This window comes from Rattus norvegicus, chromosome 10 (genome assembly GCF_036323735.1).
Source record: "Rattus norvegicus strain BN/NHsdMcwi chromosome 10, GRCr8, whole genome shotgun sequence".
NCBI classification, from domain to species: domain Eukaryota; kingdom Metazoa; phylum Chordata; class Mammalia; order Rodentia; family Muridae; genus Rattus; species Rattus norvegicus.
Genome location: NC_086028.1, coordinates 4,642,762 through 4,660,000, shown reverse-complemented (window position 1 = coordinate 4,660,000; position 17,239 = coordinate 4,642,762). Strand labels below are relative to the sequence as shown.

The window sequence follows — 17,239 nt, the reverse complement described above, 5'->3', positions numbered from 1 at the left end:
TCCCCAGCCCATAAACAGTATTATTTTGGTTTTGCCTAACACCATTAACTAAATTATCTCTTTTCCCACCCTCATTTTCTGGCCTTTGTACTTAAATTTAAAACACCAAAGAATTTTTTTTATTGGTATGGAAGCATCACAGACCCCATTAAGGGACCATTAAGTCTCCTTGGTTTAAGTACCCCTGTTGGCCAGAGTACCGTGGGAAGGGCACATTGGGGAAGCAAAGCCAACTTTGGCTGGCTCTGTGCCCTGAGCTGCTTCCTGTGTCTGTGCTGCCCGCTGCAGAGTCCCCACATCCTTGGCTTGACAGGGTCACCCAGGCAATGCTGCATTCCCCTGGTGAGGTAGGCTGACAGGCGCCCTGGTAGAGGGTGCCTTAGAGTCCCAGCCACCTCTTGCTCTGTTTCCTCCTCAGAGGGGACTTCTCAGGGCTGCTTCCCACCTTCCACCCCACCACACCCCTGCTTCACCTCAGCTGCTAGAACTGTGTGGCAATGACATCTTGAGTTATTTTTAGAGCATTACATAGTCATCTCTCTGACTTGGGTAGATTGCTGTCTGAGGAGCTTCTTTAGGAGGCTGAGCAAGGCACAGAAGCGACGTGGATGCTTTCACAGTGAACATTGACTTCTTACTGGCCTCGTCATCCTGAAAGAGGACTGATCCTTGGCACTGGGTTGGGTGAGGCGGGCTGTATCCACCACACAGCACGACTCATTCACAGGGAAGTGTTCCTCCAGGAGAGTGTCCCTGCGACTGAGCAAGTCTGTGGAGGCAGGCTCTGAGTGTCGGGGATGGAGCTGCCTCTTAGGTGATGAAAATGGTTTAGACATGATGGCTACGTAACCCCACGTGTGTGCCCGTGCTGGCTCTGTTTTTGCTAAGGCGACATAGCCAGGGTCATCTGGGAAGAGGGAACTTCAGCTAAGAAAAATTCCTCCAATAGATAGGCCTTTTAGGCAAGTTGTGGGGCATTTTCTTGATATTAATAATTCGTGTGGGAGAGCATAGCACATTGGAGGACAGTGTTGCTCCTGCACAGGTGGTCCCAGGTAATACCCAGCAGACTGAGCCAGCTGTGGAGAGGGCTTCTGCCAGGTTCTTTCCCTGCCTTGCCTCACAGATGGACTGAGGGTGAAAAGCCTTTCCTCACCAGGTTGCTTTTCATTACAGTGTTCATGACAGCAATAGAAACCAAACTAAGATAGTACTAAAAAGCCACTAATGTATGTGGTGGAAATGAGTCATGCTGCTGTCAACATGAAGCACTGTCTCTTCTGTAAAGGACATAGTAATAGTTTATTGTGAGCCAATGTGAACGGCAGCATTCGTGCTGGGAACATGAGAACTGGGTTACCTTATACAACATACTCCACTACAGGAGACATCACAGGACAGAAGACAGGAGTCAGTGTGCTCGCACTGTCTATCTGTAGGGGCGTCAGGCAGACAGCAGAGATCTTCTTAGTGGGTTTAGGGACTGGCGCATTCTTAGCATATAAAATTGGTAGAAGTTGGAGGTCCCTCAGGCTTTGTGGCTCTCCTGAGGTTTCATGTAGCAGTTATGAAGATCTCAGGGCAGATATAGCAGTTAATGATAGATGGCTATTAAATGCAGTGAAGAACCCAGTTAGCTCTGCCTCCTGCAACATTCAAACTCCTCCAGTTGAGATATCGTGGTTAGCCAGTGCCAACAGCCTGCAGGCTCTTCTGTATAACTGTGGCTTCTTCCAAGAGCTTGAAGCCACAGTATTGGAACTGTTGCTAAAATCCCTTCCCGGAGAGTTATGAAGAACACCTACCTATCCATCCTCAGAAATTCCTAACCAGAGAGAAAAGAACAGTTCCACTGTGCCTAACTCTGGGAACCAGTGGATTCATCGGGCTTCCTGACAGAGCAAGCATAGGTGAGCAATACTGGAAGGAGAGTAGGTGGCCTAAAAGTGTCTGCACTTGAAAGTACCAAGCATGGCTTCCCCATGGCCATCTCAGAGCCTCCTTCCTTCGTCTTCCCCATGGTATATACTCTACGTAGCTTGTCTGTCATGTGCATTTGGGGGAAAATTAAATACAAATGCCTGGGAGGAGTGGCTGGTTACTCAGAAGAGGGTCCTTCTGTGACAGAATGAGCAGTTATCACACCCAGTTATGGAGGCCCTTGGCGAGAAGACCTAGCTGTTCTGAGGACAGCAGTAGGTCCATCCAAAGACTGCATTATAGCAGCAGCACAGATTACATCTCAGAAAGCTGTGATCTTAAAAAGTCAGAGGCATTCATACAGCTTGGAGATGCTGTATGATCTTGTAACTGTAAATCTTGATGGCATCCAGTATTAGAGAGGGTACCTGGCATAGTTGTGTGGGTGCAAGCCAGCACCTGAGGGAGGCCAAGGCAGGAACTCAAGCAGGAGCAGAGAAGAAACCATGCAGGGAAGCTGCTTGCTGGCCTGTTCTCCATGGCTCTCTTTGCTTCCTTGTTTTGATAAAGAGTCTTACTATGTATCTGCCTGTAGTAGGCTGTGCCCTCTCCTCCCATATCAGTCATTAATCAAGAGAATGTCCCACAGTATGCCTGCAGGACAGTCTGACAGAGACTATTCTTCCCAGCTATTTCTTAGTTCGTGTCAAGTTGACAAATTAGCACATGGAGACTAGGCAGTTGGTAGGTGTGACATGGGCTGCAGTCTGCAAACTTTTATGGGGCTAGAAATTCTTGGAAGTTTGGGTCCCTGCTACTCTCAGAGTCAACGAAGGGAAACCAAGCTCTTCTCTCTGCTGGCAAGGGTAGGCTCTTCTTACTCTGCTCTGTTTACATTAACAGCCCTCCCATGCTTCTCTGCTGATACCGTGCTACCTCCCTGACTGGGGACATCCTCCAAGAGGTAGCCAGAGCATCTCTTCTGTGATCCTGGGTTGCTGGGACTATGGGATATACATGGTAGGGAGCAGCAACCCCCTTTGAGAGATCCTGTGTGTTGACGACAGTGGTGCCTGTAGAAGGTTTGTTCTGGCCGGACACAGGCCTTGAGGTTTTCAGCCTTGGCTTCTGTCTAGAGAGAAAGAATGAACACCATGCAGCTGAGGTAGAAGGGTTTGTCACTGGATTCTGGCCAACTCTGCAGCAGTTTGACCTGCAGTTGACCCAGGCTGGGCTTGGAAGAGGAATTAACATGGACAGATAGACCATGTAGGATGTAGGATGATAGACCATAAGGAGTTTATTTCCCACACACTTAACACTATGGGTGCCTTGCATAATGAACAGGAAGGGAGAGAGGAATGTGTCATGTGGCCCATTGGAAATCAGCATAGTACTCTGCTTCGCTTCAGTAAGCAGCATGTTAAGGAAATTTTGTGTCTGTCTCTTTCTCTTTGGAGGGAGAAAATGGATTCTATAAATCAGAAATATTGTTAGTACTTTTAAAACCCAGTTCTTTTGTCTCTGAGGTAAGGAGGGCCAGTAAATAGCTTAGCAGACTCTCTCTTGAGGGATCTAAAAAGAAATTTTAATTATTTTTCACTTAGTGCTTTGGTAACTTCTAAAAGGAGCCTGGTTTGGGAATATTATTTGGGAGTTCCTCTGTTTATGGGTTCCAGGGCCGTCTGCATTATCTCTGTCCTGTTACTAGGTTGCTATTTCCTTTCTTGTAAGTTTACAGCAGGCATCGACCTCTGCTAGAAGTTGGTCATTATTTGTTATGAACTAAACTCTGCTCCTATATTCATATGTTGAATCTCCACTTCCCAGTGTGAATATGTTTGGATGTTGGACCCTTAATGAGATAAACAAAGTTAATCGAGGCCATAAAGACAGGGCTGGTATCCATTGAATTGTCCTTACATAAGTAGGAAGAGACGCCAAGGCTCACACTCAGAGGGCCCCAGGGCCACACGATGAGAAGATTGCTGTTTTTAAAACAGAATTCCAAATGTCCAACTTACCAAATGAAGACTTGGGAGTCAGATGCTGGGTTTAAGCCTGCTGGCTCAGAGAGGCAGCGAAAGCGCTCAGCTGACCTTTCTCCTCCACTGACATCCTGAAGGAAAAGGCTCCTGCTCCTTCTTCACACTGTCTTAATACCCTTCAGCTCAAGACCTCCTTTGTCTTTCCTGGGGTTTCCAGTCCATTTCTGTCAACTGGTTGTTTGCTGCACACCACTTGACCTATGGTTGATTTTGTTTACAGAAAGCTCTTGTGTTAGAGGTGTGGGGTAAGTCTGAGCCACACCACAACAAGAAACAGGTTTTTCCAGTTTCCAATCTTGGGGTTTACAATGTGATCAAATACCCTGCAGCAGAAAACGGAAGTCTATAAGTCAAAGAAAGAGTTGCAGGAGGAATCACACCAGACACTTGAGTCTTGGGCTTCCAGTTTTTATATCTGTGTTTTGTTATAGCAGTGAAACTAGACTGAGAGTGCATAGGTTTTCATTAGGTTTGGGTCTAAAGCTGTATTCTTTATTAGCTTGAATCTTGGGATAAGCCATAATCTTCCTATGCTTTGATATCCATTTCTGTAGTACAGAGTGTGCATATGTCCCAGGAGTTATATATACTGTATGTTATATGTAATATGATGCTATCTATACAATAATACACATGTTACTTTAGTTTTAATCATGTCAGGGGATTGACTACATTGGGTCTAGATCTCAAGCTCTGGTTCTCAGGTTGTGAGCAAGGCAGTAGTTGATGGGAAAGACTGCTGACCCTAGGATAGAGTGTGGGGATTCATCTCAGTTTTGGCTCTTTTGGATATGGCCGTTGCCAGTAGCTAGATGATTACAGCACAGTTTCGTTGTGTACTAGGGTGTAGTGGTGCTTGGTTGGGTGATTTGGATTTTTATAGATGACACCTGTGGTTGGATCCTATCTCTCTCTGGTTCCAAGCATGACTGTCCTGTGCTCTTTCTCCTCTTGTGGGGCTATGTGTTGGGCGGGATCTTACATAAAGACATCCATCTCAGGAGCAGCCCTCACTGATCTTGTTCTCATTCCTAGTAGCCTGTCTCGTTTTGGTGCCTGGGATGTAGTGGTGCACAATTATTGTCATTTTATAAACAGCGTTATCAAGATGAGATCTGTCGATGTTACAAATCAGCTATCTACCACGAGGCCAATATTTTAATACATTTATAGTGCTAATACTTTATTTTTTTCTCCTTCATCCTTCCTCCCACATTCTTTCCTCTTTTCCTTGGGTGGAACCCATAGTTCTGGTCATGCTAGTGAATACTATACCATCCATGCTGGGCCACGGCTCTAGCCCTGCTTTCAGCCATTTTTTCAAAAATGAGTAAGTGCGTCATTTAGCAGTGCTTCATAACTTCTGTACATTCAGTCAGTCATGGTGTGATGAGTGCCTGTCATCAGAAACTCAGAAGCATGGTGGTCAGCATTGGGATAAACAGCGTCACATGGCATGTAGGCCCTCATTGTCAGGACAGCACTGGGTGGCCAAGCTTGGTCTTCCCTTTCTCAGTCAGCTGTTTGTTAGCTACTGAGCAGAGCCTCCCAGTGATTATCCACAGTCTGTGTCCCAGGCTTCATCTCCCCACCCTCATGGGAACTGCTGACTATATTAGTCCCTTCCTCTTGCTGCTGTGTCAAAACTCCTAACACAAGCAAGTGCAGGAAGGAGGGCTCATTTCTTAGATGTGACTGCCAAAGCCAGTGGTCTAATGGTGGTCGCTGATCGATATGGACACCACGTTATCAAAGTTTGTCAATCCAGTCTAACTTGAGTGGCGCTTCCTTCTCAGTGTAGAGTTGTGTTTATAAACGGCTTGAAGTATGTGTGTCTAGGTAGCCACACTAATGTTTTAAGTCGCTGCATATCAGCTTGAGTATTCTGAGAACTCCTGTGTGTATGGTCTGAATCAAATGTGTTGGTGTGTCATCATGATATCATCCTGTGAGTTCTTATGAGGGGAACAGAAGATGCCAATACAATATAAAAGGTTGGGCTGGTGAGGTGGCTCAGTGGGTGAGTGTAAAGCAAACAACCCTATCACTGTGAATTTGGTGTTCTGAATCCCAAACCATCGGATATTTTATGTTAAGTATGTGTTCCCATGTGTGTATGTATTCCTGTGCATACATATAAAGTCTCAGAAAAACAGTCTCAAGCTCACTACCAACATGTTAATGAGTACCTAGAGGTGACAGGTCCTGTTTGAGCCTGTCCTGCCCTCCTCACCTCAGGGCCCGTTACCAGAGCACACAGCCAGCGCGTGCATCTCTACTGCCAGGCCGTGGTATGCATTCGCCCAGCTCCGCAAGTTTATTCTCACTGCCAGGTGTGTGAGGCGTCCGTGCCCCTCCAGCTTCTTCTGTGGTTGAGCCTGCAGGGGAGGCCGGCAGCAGCCTCAAGCAGGGGGCTCTGTTCATTTCCAATCTCTAGATCCCATTTTCTTGTGTCTGAAAAGTGCCAGGGCATTTATTTGAAGTGTTGCTCTCAGAGCAGGTTAATCTAACTCCCCCTCAGAGGGCACTTGACCCAGAACCGTTCTTTCCCTGAGGCAGGGTGATTTTCTTAGAATAGATCTTGATGTCCCTCATAGTCAATATTCCTAGGTATAGCCTAGGCTCTGGGGCAGGTAGTTTGAAACTTTGTTGTAACTAAGGCATTTGCTCCTAGTCGGGTGGCCATTCCTCTTGTCTTCTCCCAGGGCTCCTGTCTCTGTGTGGAAGGTCTCATTTGCCTGCCTCCAGCACTTGCTACTTTGTCTCCGGTCTTTGTGGACCCACGTCCTTCCCACTTAGATGGAGACTGCTGTTGTCTGTGCCTTCCAGTGATCCCTGCAGCTTCTCACTTCCCCAGTGGTTTTCTGTTTCCTGTGTTCTTCCTCAGCGCTGCACTGTCTAATCTTCAGTGGCTCGCGTCATCTGTACTTTGTCTTGCGGCTTGTCCTGAAATAGAAGTTTGCAGTTACATGGGTATTTTTGGTATATTTTTATTACCTGTAGGTGATCCTCCCCCTTCTTCTCTTCCTCCTTCCCTTCCTTTCCTTTTCCCTTTTCCTCCACCTCTTCTCATTTTAAGTCAGAGTTGTGCTATATAGCACAGGTCAGCCTAGGTAGTAGCCATTGCAGTCCAGCCTGGCCTTGCACCTGCTCTCTTTCTGCCTTGGCGCCTCTGAGTGCTGCTATGCCAGGCAGGAGGACCACAGGTATGGGGACCAGAGCTCTGTCTTCTGTCATTTCCAGGAACACAACCACTTGCTCCCTGAACCGACTGGGCTTGCTCTCCTCTCCCCTATCATTGGATACCTTCTTCCCTTCATCCTTAGTACCTCTCCACTCTTCAGCCACATCTCCATCTCAGTGGCCTTTTTCTTACTGTGGGGCTTCCTCAACATGGAAGGGAACCAAGACCACTGGGGGGTTACGGTCGGTTTGCACTCCACTGTTTTCTGGTTCCAAAGCAGCCTTTACCTATGTGCTGAATGGCTGACTTGGTGACCTCTCAGGCTTTTGAGCAGTTGTCCTTTGTAATCCATCTGTACTGGTGCTACCTAGGCCTGTGTCTGTTAGTCTGCCTTGGCCTAATTAAACTGCAGGGTTTGCATGGGCCCTGCCTCTAGTCCCATTGTAAATGCCATCATGGGCTTTGGATTATTTGTTTGTTTGTTTGTTTATTTATTTATTTATTTATTTATTTATTTTTTGTTCTTTTTTTCGGAGCTGGGGACCGAACCCAGGGCCTTGCGCTTCCTAGTGGATTTTATTTATTTAAAGACATTTTATTTTTTTATTTTGGAGGTTGTTTTTTAGATAACAGCTTGACAAAAAAGGGTGAGGAGACTCCCTAATGGGGCAGTGAGGGAGGAGTTTAAGCTATGTTCTGTTGGTTGAACTGTCTGCAGGACCTTGCATGAAGCTAGAACTGAACATAATTATGGGGGTGGTGCTGTGGAGGAATGGGGACTCTGTGAGGAGAGGGGGCCGGCGTGTGTGGAACGACACCCTCAGTCTTTCAGGGGAAGCCCTGGGGTTTGCAGTGTGCCAGCAGCAGGTTCTCTGGGCACAGGGCCTGGCATCGGATCCTGTGCTCCTTCAGTTCTCAGGCCTGTGGCAGGGCTGTAGACGCATAAACCTCAGACTCTGCCTGAGGGTGAGCATAGATCCTGGAGCACTGGTGGAGCAGGCGCTGCCGATGGCTAGCATAGATTCCTGCACGTAGTTGGAGGCTGGCTGGTGCAGCACCTCCCAGGCGACGGGCACCACACAGTCCCACTCGTGACCAGGGGCTGTGAGAGTGCGGCACAAGGCCCTGGCTGGGTGTGTCAGGGAGGTAAGCATGCTGCAGCCTCAAAGGCTTCAGGCTTGCTGGATGTTTGAAGTGCATGGGCACAGACAAGCTGTAATATGAGATTGATTCGGGTTCTGGGGTTTTGCAGATCTTCACAGCATAGGTGTTGCCAGGGGCCTCAGAGCAGATGGTGTAGTAGCAAATTGCATTCCCCAAGTGACAAGAAGGCTCATTGCATATCAGCTTGAAGAGTGACCAGTTATTCTCCTTGAAGTGCAGTTCCTTTTTCTGGTCACCCATGAAGAGGTCTTCACACTTGGTCACTAGGTGGGCCAGGGACTATGTGTAGAGGCCACCAAGCTTGGCATAGGTGCCCTCGTCCTCGCTGCTGCCGGAGGCCTGGCTGGACACACCGAGCCGGGAAGACGAGGTGGGTGGCTGCTCTGCACTAGAGACTGGGACTTCCACAGTCACCTTTGCTTTGGCTGCTTGCCCACCCCAGAGCTGGAGCCCAGGGGGCACTGACTTTGAAAGCTTTCTCCAAAGGCCCAGGCGAGGAGAAGACATGGTGGGAATGGTTTTCAGAGTTCAAGGAGTAGCTAAAAGGAGGGTCATCACGGGCACAAACACGGGCTTCTGAGTGGCTTAGGTTCAGCTTGGGACTAGCTGTCTGTTGCTTAGGGGAAGCTTGGGTGCAGAAGAAGCCCTCAGGGAAAGAGGCTGCATGGCTCACTGTCTTTTTCTGGGGTGGAGGAGGAGGCTGCACAGGACCACTGGGGGACACACCCTCTGTGGAGCTGATGGAAAAGGGATGGGAGCCTGTGTTTTCCCCACTGACGCTGAGTTGGCTCATATTTGGGCCTCCACTGCAGGTCTTGGAGTCCAAGGCTAGCGTGTTGAGGGAGCCTGTCTGTGGTGAAGCTGACTCGGGCCCCCTGAGGGAGGCCGAGGCTTTCTGCAGTGCTCTGGCTCACTGTCTCGCGTCGTCGTCGGAGCAGCTCTTGCTCATTTTAACAGGGGCCTGACTTTGGAGGTGGGGAGGAAGTGAGGATGCCTCTATTCTGCCTGTGTCTTTCAGGAAGTCATAGGCAAAGGAAGCGGATTTGCTCATCCCAGCATTAGTTTTGCTGTTCTGCCCAGAGGAGCCATCAGTGAGATGGAGGAGGAGCTGGTTGAGGAGTCTGAATGGTCTGCAGTATCCGTTTCCTCCTCTCTCCCTAGTCTGGTATCTTAGCTCCCTCCAGTCCATGGCTGAAGAGGAGGTGGTAGGGGACACTTGGCAGGGTCACCGGTGACAACACCATTGTGTCTGGCAGGAAGTTAGATCAGTACGGACAGCTGGGTTCTAACTCTGCTGCTACCTGTGTTCCAATACCTGCCTCTAGATCCACATTAGACGCCATCCGTGGCTGAGGGCGCCATCCGCGGCTGTAGGTGCCATCCGTGGGCTTTGCTTTACTCTTTTATTTATTCTAATGTAAGACTCAAAAATGCTGCTGCTGTCACTGCTGTCTTCCAGAATCCTTTTCTAAATAGGCAGTTTAAATAACACTAGTAAATCCTCCCTTAATAATAATTCCCCCAGACAAAGCACGATGTAAGGAAACTGCCAGAGGGGACCTGGAAGGCAAGCAGGCGGCTGGTAATGGGCCAGTTGATTATTGAGGGTTAGAGCTCATCCTGGTGCTTGGAAGCATCAGGTCTGCAGGCTCCCTAGAGCCGCTGCCCAGCCAAGTCCTTTGGTGGCTCCTTTGGGGTAGGGGCAATAGTGACTCCTTAAGCTTTAGGGCAGGAGTGACATAGGTTCTCCTGTCACTCTCGGTGACAGAGAAATGTCATCATGAATCTTGTATGTGGATTAATTCTTCATAAAACATGTTGAAATTTTCCTTAACTTTTTACTTTGAAGACTTTAAGCTGACACCTAAGTTTACCAGATCTTCTGGTTTGGATCTGACATTTTCCTTTAAGTTCATGTTGGGGATGCTTTTTCCCCAGCAGGTGATGGGCGATGCTTTGGGGGGTTGTGACTGGCATGGTTGGTCATGCAGGGTGTTCATCTGAAGGTTATGCTTACCAGTGTCTTTACCTTGCTCACTGCCTTTTGGTGTACCTTGATGTGAGCAGCTTCTACCGTATCTTCTCGGCACAGTGAACCTCTCCATGCCTCATCTACCGTAATGGACTAAAATTCCCTCAAACTGGGAACCAAGTCGCTGAGCCAAAACTTACTCTCCTTCCATTAGGTGTTGCTGGCAGGCGTTGCTGTAATGACACACAGGTTTCCAGTGCTAGAGGTGTTTGTGTTTTACACACTTTACACATGTTTACTTTCAGTCTTTTTTTCCTGTACAGACACATGCAGGTACACACATCATTATATGAATATTTGAAAGGATTTTCCCACATCGTCCTAGTTTGCTTTCTATTGCTGTTGTATACACCATGACCAAGAACAACTCGGGGAGGAAAAGGGTTTATTTCAGCTGACAGCACATTCCATCATAAAGAGAAGGCAGGAAACTGGAGGCAGGAACTGAAGCAGAGGTCATTGAAGTGTACTACCCCCTGGCTGGTCCGCTGCAGATTACTTAACCTGTTTTTTTTACATAACTCAAGACCACCGCCAGGGGTGGCACTGCTTTCAGTGATCTGGTCCCTTCTACATCAATCATTGATTAAGAAAATGCCCCCACTGACTTGCCTGCAGGCCATCTATCTGTTGGCTGCGTTTTCTTATCAAAGTTCCTTTTTTCCAAATGACCTTGACTTTGTTGACAAAAAGTCAAAACAACAACATTGCTATTTTTGCTCCCTAACCCCTGAAGCACTGATCTCCCAGAACAAGGATGTTCTTTCTCATTTCCTCAACGTCACTGCGTGGCTGAGATAACTGATAGCAGGGCTGTCGTTGAACAGTCACAATCCCTTAAGTGTTCCTAATGTGCCTTGTATGGTGATCAGGAGCTAGGCAAGGTTTGTACTTTGCTCTTGGTTGGGCTGCCTTGAGTCTTCGGTCTGAGCTCTTTTGGTGCACTGTGCTTTGTGTTGGAAATGCAGGGTTGGGCGAGCCTACATTCTTGCTTTTAAAGAGGCCATGGCCAAGAGGCAGCAATGTTATGATTTAGTATTAAGGAGTCAGAACTCATGGGGCCCTCTGCAGGCAGCCTTTTTCCAGAGTTTCATTTTGCTTTTCTAACAGATGCCATCCAGCCTCTTGGGCTGCATCCTTACTGTGCCCAGCTGGCTTCTGGGCGTCCTTCTGTCCCAGGCATGTCTGAAGCCCACAGTGTGAGCTCTCTTTATGCACCCTGGAGCCCAGAAGCTCGCATCACTCTGTCTGGGAACACCTAGCATACTTTCCTAATAATTTGTCTTCAACTTTGGGGGTTAAAGGGAACACAGCAGAGAGGGGCTCTAATTGTGTGCCAACTAACATTAGTGACAAACAGCTGAAGGAGTCTGGTTTTATGTTGCTGTGCCAATTCTTGCAGTCTTTCGATGTCAAGGGGAAAATAATTGTTCCTTAGAAATGTGGTTCACTTGGCTAGATCCCTGGGGCTGCCATTGCAGCAATAGCAATGAGTATGTCTGAGCGGCCATGCTGTGGTGGCTTAGTTCACTACTTTTATGCTAAGCCCTTGCTTTAGTCCTAAAATTCCAAGCCCAAGGCTGTTCATGGAGCCTGTCACACTCCCAGATTTTCTGCCCAGTAGGGGTCTCAGGCTGGAATGCCCATAGACAGGGCTCACAGAAGTGAGGAACTGTGCATGTCTGAGGGATGAAGAAGAGTGTCTTTGGAGGAGGAACTAGGGGAGGCACTTTCCCTGTCTAAAGGGGTAGCAGCCTGAACCTGGTCATTGCAAGACTTCCCAGGCAGCTTTTGCTCATGGCCTTTTCAAAATGAACCCAGATCTTTAGGTGAAGTAGTCTTGAATTGTTTGCACCTATTTGGAAACTCCTTGCGCCTCTGAGGTTTACGTAAGCCCGAGAACCTCTGACCCATTGTTCCAGCTCATGTGCTGTAATAATACACTCTCTTCAGTAGCATTTCTGTGTCTGCTGTGTGGCCTCCACTGCTGCATCTTGTTTTTATTATTATTATTATCATTTTAACATTATTCCTTCATTCACAGTCTACTCTCAGCCTGTGGTCTCAAGAGGCTGAGATTTGATGAGACTATTATGATTTGTTCCAAAGCCAAATTGAGTTTCAGCTTGGTGTTCAGATAGTATGTCTCAGCCTGCCAGCACTGCAGCAGCGTGAACACTGACTGTGTGTATGCCCTTCCAGCTGGTCCTTCCCGCCTTCCTCAAGAGCAGGGTGCAAGAGAAGAAGAGCAATCTGATCTCCCAGTTGCCCTCCAGTGGTTTCTGGGTCCTGACAGCCTGCATTGTCACAGAGGGCTGTGTGGCTTAGGGTTTGGCTCCTCAGGTTTGCTATGCTGTACTTACATTTGTCAAGAAAGCATTCTTTTTAGTATAAGACATTTAATTCATCTTGAAGTCCTCGTGTTTAGACCGTTATTATAAATCCCCCTCTGAGGAGCACACGCAGCGGTGGGAGTGCTGGTGTTTCTCTCCCGAGGGATTCATGTTTGTGTGAACTTCAGCATGCGTGAGTGTGGAAGCCAGAGCTTGAGATCAAGTGTCTGAGTCAGTTGTTCTCTGTAGACATTAGTTTTTTCCAACCTACTTTAATAACAGTCAACAACCACTCACCAGATGGGTGGAAGAGAAAAGTTATTAGGCTATGGGGGAAGCAGACCTGTTTGGCAATAGCACTCTGTAGGTGAGCTCAGTGTTCTTTGTCAGCAGTTCAGTCCCATAGCAAACACCAAATGCGGTCAGCAGTTTCAGCCCAGTCTTCTTGCAGGCAGACACCACTCACAAACCAGCAGCTGCTGTCCAGTGCTGAGGAAACTGCAAGGCTCACCAATTGCCTTAGCTGCTAAAGCACAGGAATCCCCTCTCAATGGCCGTTACCACAAGCTGTAAGGTGAACCAATACATGCTTGATGTTAGTGAAGAGTAGCGAGGCAGAGCAGAGCAGAGCAGAGCAGAGCAGAGCAGAGCAGAGCAGTGCTCCCATTCCCACTGTCTGTGGGTCATAGTTATACTCATAGTTATACTCCGTCCTCACTGGTCCTTCCCCTGTGTCTGCTCCAGGAAAACATCTTTCCCCTGTGTCTGCTTCAGGAAAACAGCCTTTCACCTGTGTGCCTAGCAAAACATCATTGGACATAACTGACTTTCTGAAGACGCTAGAAGTTTCCACTTCAGCGCTCTACCTTATGCGTGAAGCAGGGTCTCTCACTGAACCAGGGACTCATGGTTTGGGTAGACTGGCTGGGCAGCAAACTCAGGGTTTCTCTTGTCTCTGGGATCTCAGGGGCCTGCTGCCGTACCTAGCTCTTTATTTGGGTTCTGGAGAATGAACTCAGATCTTTATGCTTATGTTGCAAGCTTTTATAAACCAAGACGTCTTCTGAGCCAAGAAATTCTTTTTAAACTTTATATTATGAAGTAATTTTAGATTTATAAAATAATTATAAAGATAATAAAATAATTCCCATTTTTTTTGCTTGGGTCACTAGTTACTAATAATATTTTATAATAATTGGGACACATTTATCTGTCTACATATATGTGTGTCTTATTTACCCACCTAACCTTTTGTAGTGTAGGTAGTCAAGTTAAAAGCAAGCATCATGATTTTTTTCCTTAAACACTTTTCATACATGGATACTTCCTTACATGACTGCAGTGTGGCAGGAAGTGAGCACTGCAGCATCATTGTGACTGCAGTGTGGGTGTAACATACAGGAAGTGAGCACTGCAGCATCATTGTGACTGCAGTGTGGGTGTAACATACAGGAAGTGAGCACTGCAGCATCAGTGACTGCAGTATGTGTGTAACATACAGGAAGTGAGCACTGCAGTATCATCGTGACTGCAGTATGTGTGTAACATACAGGAAGTGAGCACTGCAGTATCATCGTGACTGCAGTATGGGTGTAACATACAGGAAGTGAGCACTGCAGCATCATCATGACTGCAGTATGTGTGTAACATACAGGAAGTGAGCACTGCAGCATCAGTGACTGCAGTATGTGTGTAACATACAGGAAGTGAGCACTGCAGTATCAGTGACTGCAGTATGTGTGTAACATACAGGAAGTGAGCACTGCAGTATCAGTGACTGCAGTATGTGTGTAACATACAGGAAGTGAGCACTGCAGTATCATGACTGCAGTATGTGTGTAACATACAGGAAGTGAGCACTGCAGTATCATGACTGCAGTATGTGTGTAACATACAGGAAGTGAGCACTGCAGTATCAGTGACTGCAGTATGGGTGTAACATACAGGAAGTGAGCACTGCAGCATCATCGTGACTGCAGTATGTGTGTAACATACAGGAAGTGAGCACTGCAGTATCATGACTGCAGTATGTGTGTAACATACAGGAAGTGAGCACTGCAGTATCAGTGACTGCAGTATGTGTGTAACATACAGGAAGTGAGCACTGCAGCATCAGTGACTGCAGTATGTGTGTAACATACAGGAAGTGAGCACTGCAGTATCATCGTGACTGCAGTATGTGTGTAACATACAGGAAGTGAGCACTGCAGCATCAGTGACTGCAGTATGTGTGTAACATACAGGAAGTGAGCACTGCAGTATCATCGTGACTGCAGTATGTGTGTAACATACAGGAAGTGAGCACTGCAGCATCAGTGACTGCAGTATGTGTGTAACATACAGGAAGTGAGCACTGCAGTATCATCGTGACTGCAGTATGTGTGTAACATACAGGAAGTGAGCACTGCAGTATCATCGTGACTGCAGTACGGGTGTAACATACAGGAAGTGAGCACTGCAGTATCATCGTGACTGCAGTATGTGTGTAACATACAGGAAGTGAGCACTGCAGCATCATCATGACTGCAGTATGTGTGTAACATACAGGAAGTGAGCACTGCAGCATCAGTGACTGCAGTATGTGTGTAACATACAGGAAGTGAGCACTGCAGCATCAGTGACTGCAGTATGTGTGTAACATACAGGAAGTGAGCACTGCAGCATCAGTGACTGCAGTACGGGTGTAACATACAGGAAGTGAGCACTGCAGTATCATCGTGACTGCGGTACGGGTGTAGCATACAGGAAGTGAGCACTGCAGTATCAGTGACTGCAGTATGGGTGTAACATACAGGAAGTGAGCACTGCAGCATCATCATGACTGCAGTATGTGTGTAACATACAGGAAGTGAGCACTGCAGCATCATCATGACTGCAGTGTGGGTGTAACATACAGGAAGTGAGCACTGCAGCATCATGACTGCAGTACGCGTGTAACATACAGGAAGTGAGGACTGCAGCATCAGTGACTGCAGTACGGGTGTAACATACAGGAAGTGAGCACTGCAGTATCATCGTGACTGCAGTACGGGTGTAGCATACAGGAAGTGAGCACTGCAGTATCAGTGACTGCAGTATGTGTGTAACATACAGGAAGTGAGCACTGCAGCATCATCATGACTGCAGTATGTGTGTAACATACAGGAAGTGAGCACTGCAGCATCATCATGACTGCAGTGTGGGTGTAACATACAGGAAGTGAGCACTGCAGCATCATCATGACTGCAGTGTGGGTGTAACATACAGGAAGTGAGCACTGCAGCATCATCATGACTGCAGTGTGGGTGTAACATACAGGAAGTGAGCACTGCAGCATCATCATGACTGCAGTGTGGGTGTAACATACAGGAAGTGAGGACTGCAGCATCAGTGACTGCAGTATGGGTGTAACATACAGGAAGTGAGCACTGCAGTATCAGTGACTGCAGTATGTGTGTAACATACAGGAAGTGAGCACTGCAGTATCATCGTGACTGCAGTATGTGTGTAACATACAGGAAGTGAGCACTGCAGCATCAGTGACTGCAGTATGTGTGTAACATACAGGAAGTGAGCACTGCAGTATCATCGTGACTGCAGTACGGGTGTAACATACAGGAAGTGAGCACTGCAGCATCATCATGACTGCAGTATGGGTGTAACATACAGGAAGTGAGCACTGCAGTATCATCGTGACTGCAGTATGTGTGTAACATACAGGAAGTGAGCACTGCAGCATCATCGTGACTGCAGTACGGGTGTAACATACAGGAAGTGAGCACTGCAGTATCAGTGACTGCAGTATGTGTGTAACATACAGGAAGTGAGCACTGCAGTATCAGTGACTGCAGTATGTGTGTAACATACAGGAAGTGAGCACTGCAGTATCAGTGACTGCAGTATGTGTGTAACATACAGGAAGTGAGCACTGCAGTATCATGACTGCAGTATGTGTGTAACATACAGGAAGTGAGCACTGCAGTATCATGACTGCAGTATGTGTGTAACATACAGGAAGTGAGCACTGCAGTATCAGTGACTGCAGTATGGGTGTAACATACAGGAAGTGAGCACTGCAGCATCATCGTGACTGCAGTATGTGTGTAACATACAGGAAGTGAGCACTGCAGCATCATCGTGACTGCAGTATGTGTGTAACATACAGGAAGTGAGCACTGCAGTATCATGACTGCAGTATGTGTGTAACATACAGGAAGTGAGCACTGCAGTATCAGTGACTGCAGTATGTGTGTAACATACAGGAAGTGAGCACTGCAGCATCAGTGACTGCAGTATGTGTGTAACATACAGGAAGTGAGCACTGCAGCATCATCGTGACTGCAGTATGTGTGTAACATACAGGAAGTGAGCACTGCAGCATCATCGTGACTGCAGTACGGGTGTAACATACAGGAAGTGAGCACTGCAGCATCATCGTGACTGCAGTATGTGTGTAACATACAGGAAGTGAGCACTGCAGCATCATCGTGACTGCAGTATGTGTGTAACATACAGGAAGTGAGCACTGCAGTATCATCGTGACTGCAGTATGTGTGTAACATACAGGAAGTGAGCACTG

The 17,239-nt window shown here is 47.4% G+C and overlaps 1 protein-coding gene and 1 long non-coding RNA gene across 15 annotated transcripts in view; both read left to right on the top strand.

The window, feature by feature from the left end:
- Nucleotides 1-17,239, top strand: part of Snx29 (sorting nexin 29) — a 413,817-nt gene that overhangs the window by 145,682 nt on the left and 250,896 nt on the right. The window lies entirely within an intron of this gene.
- Nucleotides 1-17,239, top strand: part of LOC134480744 (uncharacterized) — a 31,464-nt gene that overhangs the window by 2,948 nt on the left and 11,277 nt on the right. Inside the window, exon 1 of the long non-coding RNA XR_010055505.1 lies at nt 1-16,894. This exon is cut by the window's left edge and continues 2,948 nt beyond it. This is a non-coding gene — a long non-coding RNA (uncharacterized LOC134480744). The remainder of the gene's footprint in view (nt 16,895-17,239) is intronic.